Source organism: Salmo salar, chromosome 16 (assembly GCF_965601325.2).
Source record: "Salmo salar chromosome 16, fSalSal1, whole genome shotgun sequence".
NCBI classification, from domain to species: domain Eukaryota; kingdom Metazoa; phylum Chordata; class Actinopteri; order Salmoniformes; family Salmonidae; genus Salmo; species Salmo salar.
Genome location: NC_138306.1, coordinates 1476004 through 1488172, shown reverse-complemented (window position 1 = coordinate 1488172; position 12169 = coordinate 1476004).

The window sequence follows — 12169 nt, the reverse complement described above, 5'->3', positions numbered from 1 at the left end:
ATGACTCCGATCATGCCGAAAAAGCGACATTCTGGACAGGTCTAAAAAAAAATTTAAAAAAAATTTTCACCAAAAATTGCTGATTTTTTTTTCTTCATTTTCGTGACACAAAAACAGTGACCCCGGTCATGCCGAACTATCGACATTCTGGACAGGCCTAAAAAAAACATTTTAAAACCATTTTCACAAAAAATTGCAGATTTCTATTTTGTCCCTAAAAACGATGACTCCGATCATGCCGAAAAAGCGACATTCTGGACAGGCCTAAAAAAAAATGTTAGAACCATTTTCACATAAAATTGCAGATATTTTTTTTTCATTTTCGTGACACAAAAACAGTGACCTCGGTCATGCTGAACTATCGACATTCTGGACAGGCTTAAAAAAACATTTTAAAACCATTTTCACAAAAAATTGCAGATTTCTATTTTGTCCCTAAAAACGATGACTCCGATCATGCCGAAAAAGCGACATTCTCGACAGGTCTAAAAAAAAATTGGAAAACCATTTTCACCAAAAATTGCTGATTTTTTTTTCTTCATTTTCGTGACACAAAAACAGTGACCCCGGTCATGCCGAACTATCGACATTCTGGACAGGCCTAAAAAAAACATTTTAAAACCATTTTCACAAAAAATTGCAGATTTCTATTTTGTCCCTAAAAACGATGACTCCGATCATGCCGAAAAAGCGACATTCTGGACAGGCCTAAAAAAAAATGTTAGAACCATTTTCACAAAAAATTGCAGATATTTTTTTTTCATTTTCGTGACACAAAAACAGTGACCTCGGTCATGCTGAACTATCGACATTCTGGACAGGCTTAAAAAAACATTTTAAAACCATTTTCACAAAAAATTGCAGATTTCTATTTTGTCCCTAAAAACGATGACTCCGATCATGCCGAACTAGCGACATTTTGGACAGGCCTAAAAAAAAAGCATTTTAGAACCATTTTCAAAAAAAAAGCTCAGAATTATTTTTCTCATTTTCGTGACACAAAAACAGTGACCCGGTCATGCCGAATTGTCGACATTCTGGACAGGCCTAAAAAAAACATTTTAAAACCATTTTCACAAAAAATTGCAGATTTCTATTTTGTCCCTAAAAACGATGACTCCGATCATGCCGAAAAAGCGACATTCTGGACAGGGCAAAAAAAAATTTTTAAAACCATTTTCACCAAAAATTGCTGATTTTTTTTTCTTCATTTTCGTGACACAAAAACAGTGACCCCGGTCATGCCGAACTAGCGACATTCTGGACAGGCCTAAAAAAATAGCATTTTACAACCATTTTCAAAAAAAAAGCTCAGAATTCTTTTTTTCATTTTTTGACACAAAAACAGTGACCCCGGTCATGCCGAACTATCGACATTCTGGACAGGCCTAAAAAAAACATTTTAAAACCATTTTCACAAAAAATTGCAGATTTCTATTTTGTCCCCAAAAACGATGACTCCGATCATGCCGAACTAGCGACATTTTGGACAGGCCTAAAAAAAAAGCATTTTAGAACCATTTTCAAAAAAAATGCTCAGAATTCTTTTTTTCATTTTTTGACACAAAAACAGTGACCCCGGTCATGCCGAACTAGCGACATTCTGGACAGGCCTAAAAAAATAGCATTTTACAACCATTTTCAAAAAAAAAGCTCAGAATTCTTTTTTTCATTTTTTGACACAAAAACAGTGACCCCGGTCATGCCGAACTATCGACATTCTGGACAGGCCTAAAAAAAACATTTTAAAACCATTTTCACAAAAAATTGCAGATTTCTATTTTGTCCCTAAAAACGATGACTCCGATCATTCCGAAAAAGCAACATTCTGGACAGGTCTAAAAAAAAATTTTAAAACCATTTTCACCAAAAATTGCTGATTTTTTTTTCTTCATTTTCGTGACACAAAAACAGTGACCCCGGTCATGCCGAACTATCGACATTCTGGACAGGCCTAAAAAAAACATTTTAAAACCATTTTCACAAAAAATTGCAGATTTCTATTTTGTCCCTAAAAACGATGACTCCGATCATGCCGAAAAAGCGACATTCTGGACAGGCCTAAAAAAAAATGTTAGAACCATTTTCACAAAAAATTGCAGATATTTTTTTTTCATTTTCGTGACACAAAAACAGTGACCTCGGTCATGCTGAACTATCGACATTCTGGACAGGCTTAAAAAAACATTTTAAAACCATTTTCACAAAAAATTGCAGATTTCTATTTTGTCCCTAAAAACGATGACTCCGATCATGCCGAAAAAGCGACATTCTGGACAGGTCTAAAAAAAAATTTGAAAACCATTTTCACCAAAAATTGCTGATTTTTTTTTCTTCATTTTCGTGACATAAAAACAGTGACCCCGGTCATGCCGAACTACCGACATTCTGGACAGGCCTAAAAAAAACATTTTAAAACCATTTTCACAAAAAATTGTAGATTTCTATTTATGTCACCAAAAACGATGACTCCGATCATGCCGAACTAGCGACATTTTGGACAGGCCTAAAAAAAAAGCATTTTAGAACCATTTTTAAAAAAAAAGCTCAGAATTATTTTTCTCATTTTCGTGACACAAAAACAGTGACCCGGTCATGCCGAATTGTCGACATTCTGGACAGGCCTAAAAAAAACATTTTAAAACCATTTTCACAAAAAATTGCAGATTTCTATTTTGTCCCTAAAAACGATGACTCCGATCATGCCGAAAAAGCGACATTCTGGACAGGGCTAAAAAAAATTTTTAAAACCATTTTCACCAAAAATTGCTGATTTTTTTTTCTTCATTTTCGTGACACAAAAACAGTGACCCCGGTCATGCCGAACTAGCGACATTCTGGACAGGCCTAAAAAAATAGCATTTTAGAACCATTTTCAAAAAAAAAGCTCAGAATTCTTTTTTTTATTTTTTGACACAAAAACAATGACCCCTGTCATGCCGAACTATCGACATTCTGGACAGGCCTAAAAAAAACATTTTAAAACCATTTTCACAAAAAATTGCAGATTTCTATTTTGTCCCTAAAAACGATGACTCCGATCATGCCGAAAAAGCGACATTCTGGACAGGTCTAAAAAAAATTTTTAAAACCATTTTCACCAAAAATTGCTGATTTTTTTTTCTTCATTTTCGTGACACAAAAACAGTGACCCCGGTCATTTCGAACTAGCGACATTCTGGACAGGCCTAAAAAAACCATTTCACAAAGCGCATTTTGCACCAAAAAGATGCTCCGCGCCCACGATTTTGGACAGGAACCCATTTTCACAAAAAATTGTAGATTTCTATTTTTGTCACCAAAAACGATGACTCCGATCATGCCGAACTAGCGACATTTTGGACAGGCCTAAAAAAAAAGCATTTTAGAACCATTTTTTTTAAAAAAGCTCAGAATTCTTTTTTTCATTTTTTGACACAAAAACAGTGACCCCGGTCATGCCGAACTATCGACATTCTGGACAGGCCTAAAAAAAACATTTTAAAACCATTTTCACAAAAAATTGCAGATTTCTATTTTGTCCCCTAAAAAAAACATTTTAAAACCATTTTCACAAAAAATTGCAGATTTCTATTTTGTCCCTAAAAACGATGACTCCGATCATGCCGAAAAAGCGACATTCTGGACAGGTCTAAAATTTTTTTTTAAAACCATTTTCACCAAAAATTGCTGATTTTTTTTTCTTCATTTTCGTGACACAAAAACAGTGACCCCGGTCATGCCGAACTATCGACATTCTGGACAGGCCTAAAAAAAACATTTTAAAACCATTTTCACAAAAAATTGCAGATTTCTATTTTGTCCCTAAAAACGATGACTCCGATCATGCCGAAAAAGCGACATTCTGGACAGGCCTAAAAAAAAATGTTAGAACCATTTTCACAAAAAATTGCAGATATTTTTTTTTCATTTTCGTGACACAAAAACAGTGACCTCGGTCATGCTGAACTATCGACATTCTGGACAGGCCTAAAAAAACATTTTAAAACCATTTTCACAAAAAATTGCAGATTTCTATTTTGTCCCTAAAAACGATGACTCCGATCATGCCGAAAAAGCGACATTCTGGACAGGTCTAAAAAAAAATTTGAAAACCATTTTCACCAAAAATTGCTGATTTTTTTTTCTTCATTTTCGTGACATAAAAACAGTGACCCCGGTCATGCCGAACTAGCGACATTCTGGACAGGCCTAAAAAAAACATTTTAAAACCATTTTCACAAAAAATTGTAGATTTCTATTTATGTCACCAAAAACGATGACTCCGATCATGCCGAACTAGCGACATTTTGGACAGGCCTAAAAAAAAAGCATTTTAGAACCATTTTATAAAAAAAGCTCAGAATTCTTTTTCTCATTTTCGTGACACAAAAACAGTGACCCGGTCATGCCGAATTGTCGACATTCTGGACAGGCCTAAAAAAAACATTTTAAAACCATTTTCACAAAAAATTGCAGATTTCTATTTTGTCCCTAAAAACGATGACTCCGATCATGCCGAAAAAGCGACATTCTGGACAGGGCTAAAAAAAAATTTTAAAACCATTTTCACCAAAAATTGCTGATTTTTTTTTCTTCATTTTCGTGACACAAAAACAGTGACCCCGGTCATGCCGAACTAGCGACATTCTGGACAGGCCTAAAAAAAAATGTTAGAACCATTTTCACAAAAAATTGCAGATATTTTTTTTTCATTTTCGTGACACAAAAACAGTGACCTCGGTCATGCTGAACTATCGACATTCTGGACAGGCTTAAAAAAACATTTTAAAACCATTTTCACAAAAAATTGCAGATTTCTATTTTGTCCCTAAAAACGATGACTCCGATCATGCCGAACTAGCGACATTTTGGACAGGCCTAAAAAAAAAGCATTTTAGAACCATTTTTTAAAAAAAAGCTCAGAATTCTTTTTTTCAATTTTTGACACAAAAACAGTGACCCCGGTCATGCCGAACTATCGACATTCTGGACAGGCCTAAAAAAAACATTTTAAAACCATTTTCACAAAAAATTGCAGATTTCTATTTTGTCCCCAAAAACGATGACTCCGATCATGCCGAACTAGCGACATTTTGGACAGGCCTAAAAAAAAAGCATTTTAGAACCATTTTCAAAAAAAATGCTCAGAATTCTTTTTTTCATTTTTTGACACAAAAACAGTGACCCCGGTCATGCCGAACTATCGACATTCTGGACAGGCCTAAAAAAAACATTTTAAAACCATTTTCACAAAAAATTGCAGATTTCTATTTTGTCCCTAAAAACGATGACTCCGATCATGCCGAAAAAGCGACATTCTGGACAGGTCTGCCGAACTATCGACATTCTGGACAGGCCTAAAAAAAACATTTTAAAACCATTTTTCACAAAAAATTGCAGATTTCTATTTTGTCCCTAAAAACGATGACTCCGATCATGCCGAAAAAGCGACATTCTGGACAGGTCTAAAAAAATTTTTTAAAACCATTTTCACCAAAAATTGCTGATTTTTTTTTCTTCATTTTCGTGACACAAAAACAGTGACCCCGGTCATTTCGAACTAGCGACATTCTGGACAGGCCTAAAAAAAACATTTTAAAACCATTTTCACAAAAAATTGTAGATTTCTATTTTTGTCACCAAAAACGATGACTCCGATCATGCCGAACTAGCGACATTTTGGACAGGCCTAAAAAAAAAGCATTTTAGAACCATTTTTTTTAAAAAAGCTCAGAATTCTTTTTTTCATTTTTTGACACAAAAACAGTGACCCCGGTCATGCCGAACTATCGACATTCTGGACAGGCCTAAAAAAAACATTTTAAAACCATTTTCACAAAAAATTGCAGATTTCTATTTTGTCCCCAAAAACGATGACTCCGATCATGCCGAACTAGCGACATTTTGGACAGGCCTAAAAAAAAAGCATTTTAGAACCATTTTCAAAAAAAATGCTCAGAATTCTTTTTTTCATTTTTTGACACAAAAACAGTGACCCCGGTCATGCCGAACTATCGACATTCTGGACAGGCCTAAAAAAAACATTTTAAAACCATTTTCACAAAAAATTGCAGATTTCTATTTTGTCCCTAAAAACGATGACTCCGATCATGCCGAAAAAGCGACATTCTGGACAGGTCTAAAAAAATTTTTTAAAACCATTTTCACCAAAAATTGCAGATATTTTTTTTTCTTCATTTTCGTGACACAAAAACAGTGACCCCGGTCATGCCGAACTATCGACATTCTGGACAGGCCTAAAAAAAACATTTTAAAACCATTTTCACAAAAAATTGAGGATTTCTATTTTGTCCCTAAAAACGATGACTCCGATCATGCCGAAAAAGCGACATTCTGGACAGGCCTAAAAAAAAATGTTAGAACCATTTTCACAAAAAATTGCAGATATTTTTTTTTCATTTTCGTGACACAAAAACAGTGACCTCGGTCATGCTGAACTATCGACATTCTGGACAGGCCTAAAAAAACATTTTAAAACCATTTTCACAAAAAATTGCAGATTTCTATTTTGTCCCTAAAAACGATGACTCCGATCATGCCGAAAAAGCGACATTCTGGACAGGTCTAAAAAAAAATTTGAAAACCATTTTCACCAAAAATTGCTGATTTTTTTTTCTTCATTTTCGTGACATAAAAACAGTGACCCCGGTCATGCCGAACTATCGACATTCTGGACAGGCCTAAAAAAAACATTTTAAAACCATTTTCACAAAAAATTGCAGATTTCTATTTTGTCCCCAAAAACGATGACTCCGATCATGCCGAACTAGCGACATTTTGGACAGGCCTAAAAAAAAAGCATTTTAGAACCATTTTCAAAAAAAATGCTCAGAATTCTTTTTTTCATTTTTTGACACAAAAACAGTGACCCCGGTCATGCCGAACTATCGACATTCTGGACAGGCCTAAAAAAAACATTTTAAAACCATTTTCACAAAAAATTGCAGATTTCTATTTTGTCCCTAAAAACGATGACTCCGATCATGCCGAAAAAGCGACATTCTGGACAGGTCTAAAATTTTTTTTTAAAACCATTTTCACCAAAAATTGCTGATTTTTTTTTCTTCATTTTCGTGACACAAAAACAGTGACCCCGGTCATGCCGAACTATCGACATTCTGGACAGGCCTAAAAAAAACATTTTAAAACCATTTTCACAAAAAATTGCAGATTTCTATTTTGTCCCTAAAAACGATGACTCCGATCATGCCGAAAAAGCGACATTCTGGACAGGCCTAAAAAAAAATGTTAGAACCATTTTCACAAAAAATTGCAGATATTTTTTTTTCATTTTCGTGACACAAAAACAGTGACCTCGGTCATGCTGAACTATCGACATTCTGGACAGGCCTAAAAAAACATTTTAAAACCATTTTCACAAAAAATTGCAGATTTCTATTTTGTCCCTAAAAACGATGACTCCGATCATGCCGAAAAAGCGACATTCTGGACAGGTCTAAAAAAAAATTTGAAAACCATTTTCACCAAAAATTGCTGATTTTTTTTTCTTCATTTTCGTGACATAAAAACAGTGACCCCGGTCATGCCGAACTAGCGACATTCTGGACAGGCCTAAAAAAAACATTTTAAAACCATTTTCACAAAAAATTGTAGATTTCTATTTATGTCACCAAAAACGATGACTCCGATCATGCCGAACTAGCGACATTTTGGACAGGCCTAAAAAAAAAGCATTTTAGAACCATTTTCAAAAAAAAAGCTCAGAATTCTTTTTCTCATTTTCGTGACACAAAAACAGTGACCCGGTCATGCCGAATTGTCGACATTCTGGACAGGCCTAAAAAAAACATTTTAAAACCATTTTCACAAAAAATTGCAGATTTCTATTTTGTCCCTAAAAACGATGACTCCGATCATGCCGAAAAAGCGACATTCTGGACAGGGCTAAAAAAAAATTTTAAAACCATTTTCACCAAAAATTGCTGATTTTTTTTTCTTCATTTTCGTGACACAAAAACAGTGACCCCGGTCATGCCGAACTAGCGACATTCTGGACAGGCCTAAAAAAAAATGTTAGAACCATTTTCACAAAAAATTGCAGATATTTTTTTTTCATTTTCGTGACACAAAAACAGTGACCTCGGTCATGCTGAACTATCGACATTCTGGACAGGCTTAAAAAAACATTTTAAAACCATTTTCACAAAAAATTGCAGATTTCTATTTTGTCCCTAAAAACGATGACTCCGATCATGCCGAACTAGCGACATTTTGGACAGGCCTAAAAAAAAAGCATTTTAGAACCATTTTTTAAAAAAAAGCTCAGAATTCTTTTTTTCAATTTTTGACACAAAAACAGTGACCCCGGTCATGCCGAACTATCGACATTCTGGACAGGCCTAAAAAAAACATTTTAAAACCATTTTCACAAAAAATTGCAGATTTCTATTTTGTCCCCAAAAACGATGACTCCGATCATGCCGAACTAGCGACATTTTGGACAGGCCTAAAAAAAAAGCATTTTAGAACCATTTTCAAAAAAAATGCTCAGAATTCTTTTTTTCATTTTTTGACACAAAAACAGTGACCCCGGTCATGCCGAACTATCGACATTCTGGACAGGCCTAAAAAAAACATTTTAAAACCATTTTCACAAAAAATTGCAGATTTCTATTTTGTCCCTAAAAACGATGACTCCGATCATGCCGAAAAAGCGACATTCTGGACAGGTCTAAAAAAATTTTTTAAAACCATTTTCACCAAAAATTGCTGATTTTTTTTTCTTCATTTTCGTGACACAAAAACAGTGACCCCGGTCATGCCGAACTATCGACATTCTGGACAGGCCTAAAAAAAACATTTTAAAACCATTTTCACAAAAAATTGCAGATTTCTATTTTGTCCCTAAAAACGATGACTACGATCATGCCGAAAAAGCGACATTCTGGACAGGCCTAAAAAAAAATGTTAGAACCATTTTCACAAAAAATTGCAGATATTTTTTTTTCATTTTCGTGACACAAAAACAGTGACCTCGGTCATGCTGAACTATCGACATTCTGGACAGGCTTAAAAAAACATTTTAAAACCATTTTCACAAAAAATTGCAGATTTCTATTTTGTCCCTAAAAACGATGACTGCGATCATGCCGAAAAAGCGACATTCTGGACAGGTCTAAAAAAAATTTTTAAAACCATTTTCACCAAAAATTGCTGATTTTTTTTTCTTCATTTTCGTGACACAAAAACAGTGACCCCGGTCATGCCGAACTATCGACATTCTGGACAGGCCTAAAAAAAACATTTTAAAACCATTTTCACAAAAAATTGCAGATTTCTATTTTGTCCCTAAAAACGATGACTCCGATCATGCCGAAAAAGCGACATTCTGGACAGGCCTAAAAAAAAATGTTAGAACCATTTTCACAAAAAATTGCAGATATTTTTTTTTCATTTTCGTGACACAAAAACAGTGACCTCGGTCATGCTGAACTATCGACATTCTGGACAGGCTTAAAAAAACATTTTAAAACCATTTTCACAAAAAATTGCAGATTTCTATTTTGTCCCTAAAAACGATGACTCCGATCATGCCGAACTAGCGACATTTTGGACAGGCCTAAAAAAAAAGCATTTTAGAACCATTTTCAAAAAAAAAGCTCAGAATTATTTTTTTCATTTTCGTGACACAAAAACAGTGACCCGGTCATGCCGAATTGTCGACATTCTGGACAGGCCTAAAAAAAACATTTTAAAACTATTTTCACAAAAAATTGCAGATTTCTATTTTGTCCCTAAAAACGATGACTCCGATCATGCCGAAAAAGCGACATTCTGGACAGGGCTAAAAAAAAATTTAAAACCATTTTCACCAAAAATTGCTGATTTTTTTTTCTTCATTTTCGTGACACAAAAACAGTGACCCCGGTCATGCCGAACTAGCGACATTCTGGACAGGCCTAAAAAAAACATTTTAAAACCATTTTCACAAAAAATTGCAGATTTCTATTTTGTCCCTAAAAACGATGACTCCGATCATGCCGAAAAAGCGACATTCTGGACAGGTCTAAAAAAAATTTTGAAGACCATTTTCACCAAAAATTGCTGATTTTTTTTTCTTCATTTTCGTGACACAAAAACAGTGACCCCGGTCATTTCGAACTAGCGACATTCTGGACAGGCCTAAAAAAAACATTTTAAAACCATTTTCACAAAAAATTGTAGATTTCTATTTTTGTCACCAAAAACGATGACTCCGATCATGCCGAACTAGCGACATTTTGGACAGGCCTAAAAAAAAAGCATTTTAGAACCATTTTTTTTAAAAAAGCTCAGAATTCTTTTTTTCATTTTTTGACACAAAAACAGTGACCCCGGTCATGCCGAACTATCGACATTCTGGACAGGCCTAAAAAAAACATTTTAAAACCATTTTCACAAAAAATTGCAGATTTCTATTTTGTCCCCAAAAACGATGACTCCGATCATGCCGAACTAGCGACATTTTGGACAGGCCTAAAAAAAAAGCATTTTAGAACCATTTTCAAAAAAAATGCTCAGAATTCTTTTTTTCATTTTTTGACACAAAAACAGTGACCCCGGTCATGCCGAACTATCGACATTCTGGACAGGCCTAAAAAAAACATTTTAAAACCATTTTCACAAAAAATTGCAGATTTCTATTTTGTCCCTAAAAACGATGACTCCGATCATGCCGAAAAAGCGACATTCTGGACAGGTCTAAAAAAATTTTTTAAAACCATTTTCACCAAAAATTGCAGATATTTTTTTTTCTTCATTTTCGTGACACAAAAACAGTGACCCCGGTCATGCCGAACTATCGACATTCTGGACAGGCCTAAAAAAAACATTTTAAAACCATTTTCACAAAAAATTGAGGATTTCTATTTTGTCCCTAAAAACGATGACTCCGATCATGCCGAAAAAGCGACATTCTGGACAGGCCTAAAAAAAAATGTTAGAACCATTTTCACAAAAAATTGCAGATATTTTTTTTTCATTTTCGTGACACAAAAACAGTGACCTCGGTCATGCTGAACTATCGACATTCTGGACAGGCCTAAAAAAACATTTTAAAACCATTTTCACAAAAAATTGCAGATTTCTATTTTGTCCCTAAAAACGATGACTCCGATCATGCCGAAAAAGCGACATTCTGGACAGGTCTAAAAAAAAATTTGAAAACCATTTTCACCAAAAATTGCTGATTTTTTTTTCTTCATTTTCGTGACATAAAAACAGTGACCCCGGTCATGCCGAACTAGCCGAAAAAGCGACATTCTGGACAGGTCTAAAAAAAAATTTGAAAACCATTTTCACCAAAAATTGCTGATTTTTTTTTCTTCATTTTCGTGACATAAAAACAGTGACCCCGGTCATGCCGAACTAGCGACATTCTGGACAGGCCTAAAAAAAACATTTTAAAACCATTTTCACAAAAAATTGTAGATTTCTATTTATGTCACCAAAAACGATGACTCCGATCATGCCGAACTAGCGACATTTTGGACAGGCCTAAAAAAAAAGCATTTTAGAACCATTTTCAAAAAAAAAGCTCAGAATTCTTTTTCTCATTTTCGTGACACAAAAACAGTGACCCGGTCATGCCGAATTGTCGACATTCTGGACAGGCCTAAAAAAAACATTTTAAAACCATTTTCACAAAAAATTGCAGATTTCTATTTTGTCCCTAAAAACGATGACTCCGATCATGCCGAAAAAGCGACATTCTGGACAGGGCTAAAATTTTTTTTTAAAACCATTTTCACCAAAAATTGCTGATTTTTTTTTCTTCATTTTCGTGACACAAAAACAGTGACCCCGGTCATGCCGAACTAGCGACATTCTGGACAGGCCTAAAAAAAAATGTTAGAACCATTTTCACAAAAAATTGCAGATATTTTTTTTTCATTTTCGTGACACAAAAACAGTGACCTCGGTCATGCTGAACTATCGACATTCTGGACAGGCTTAAAAAAACATTTTAAAACCATTTTCACAAAAAATTGCAGATTTCTATTTTGTCCCTAAAAACGATGACTCCGATCATGCCGAACTAGCGACATTTTGGACAGGCCTAAAAAAAAAGCATTTTAGAACCATTTTTTAAAAAAAAGCTCAGAATTCTTTTTTTCAATTTTTGACACAAAAACAGTGACCCCGGTCATGCCGAACTATCGACATT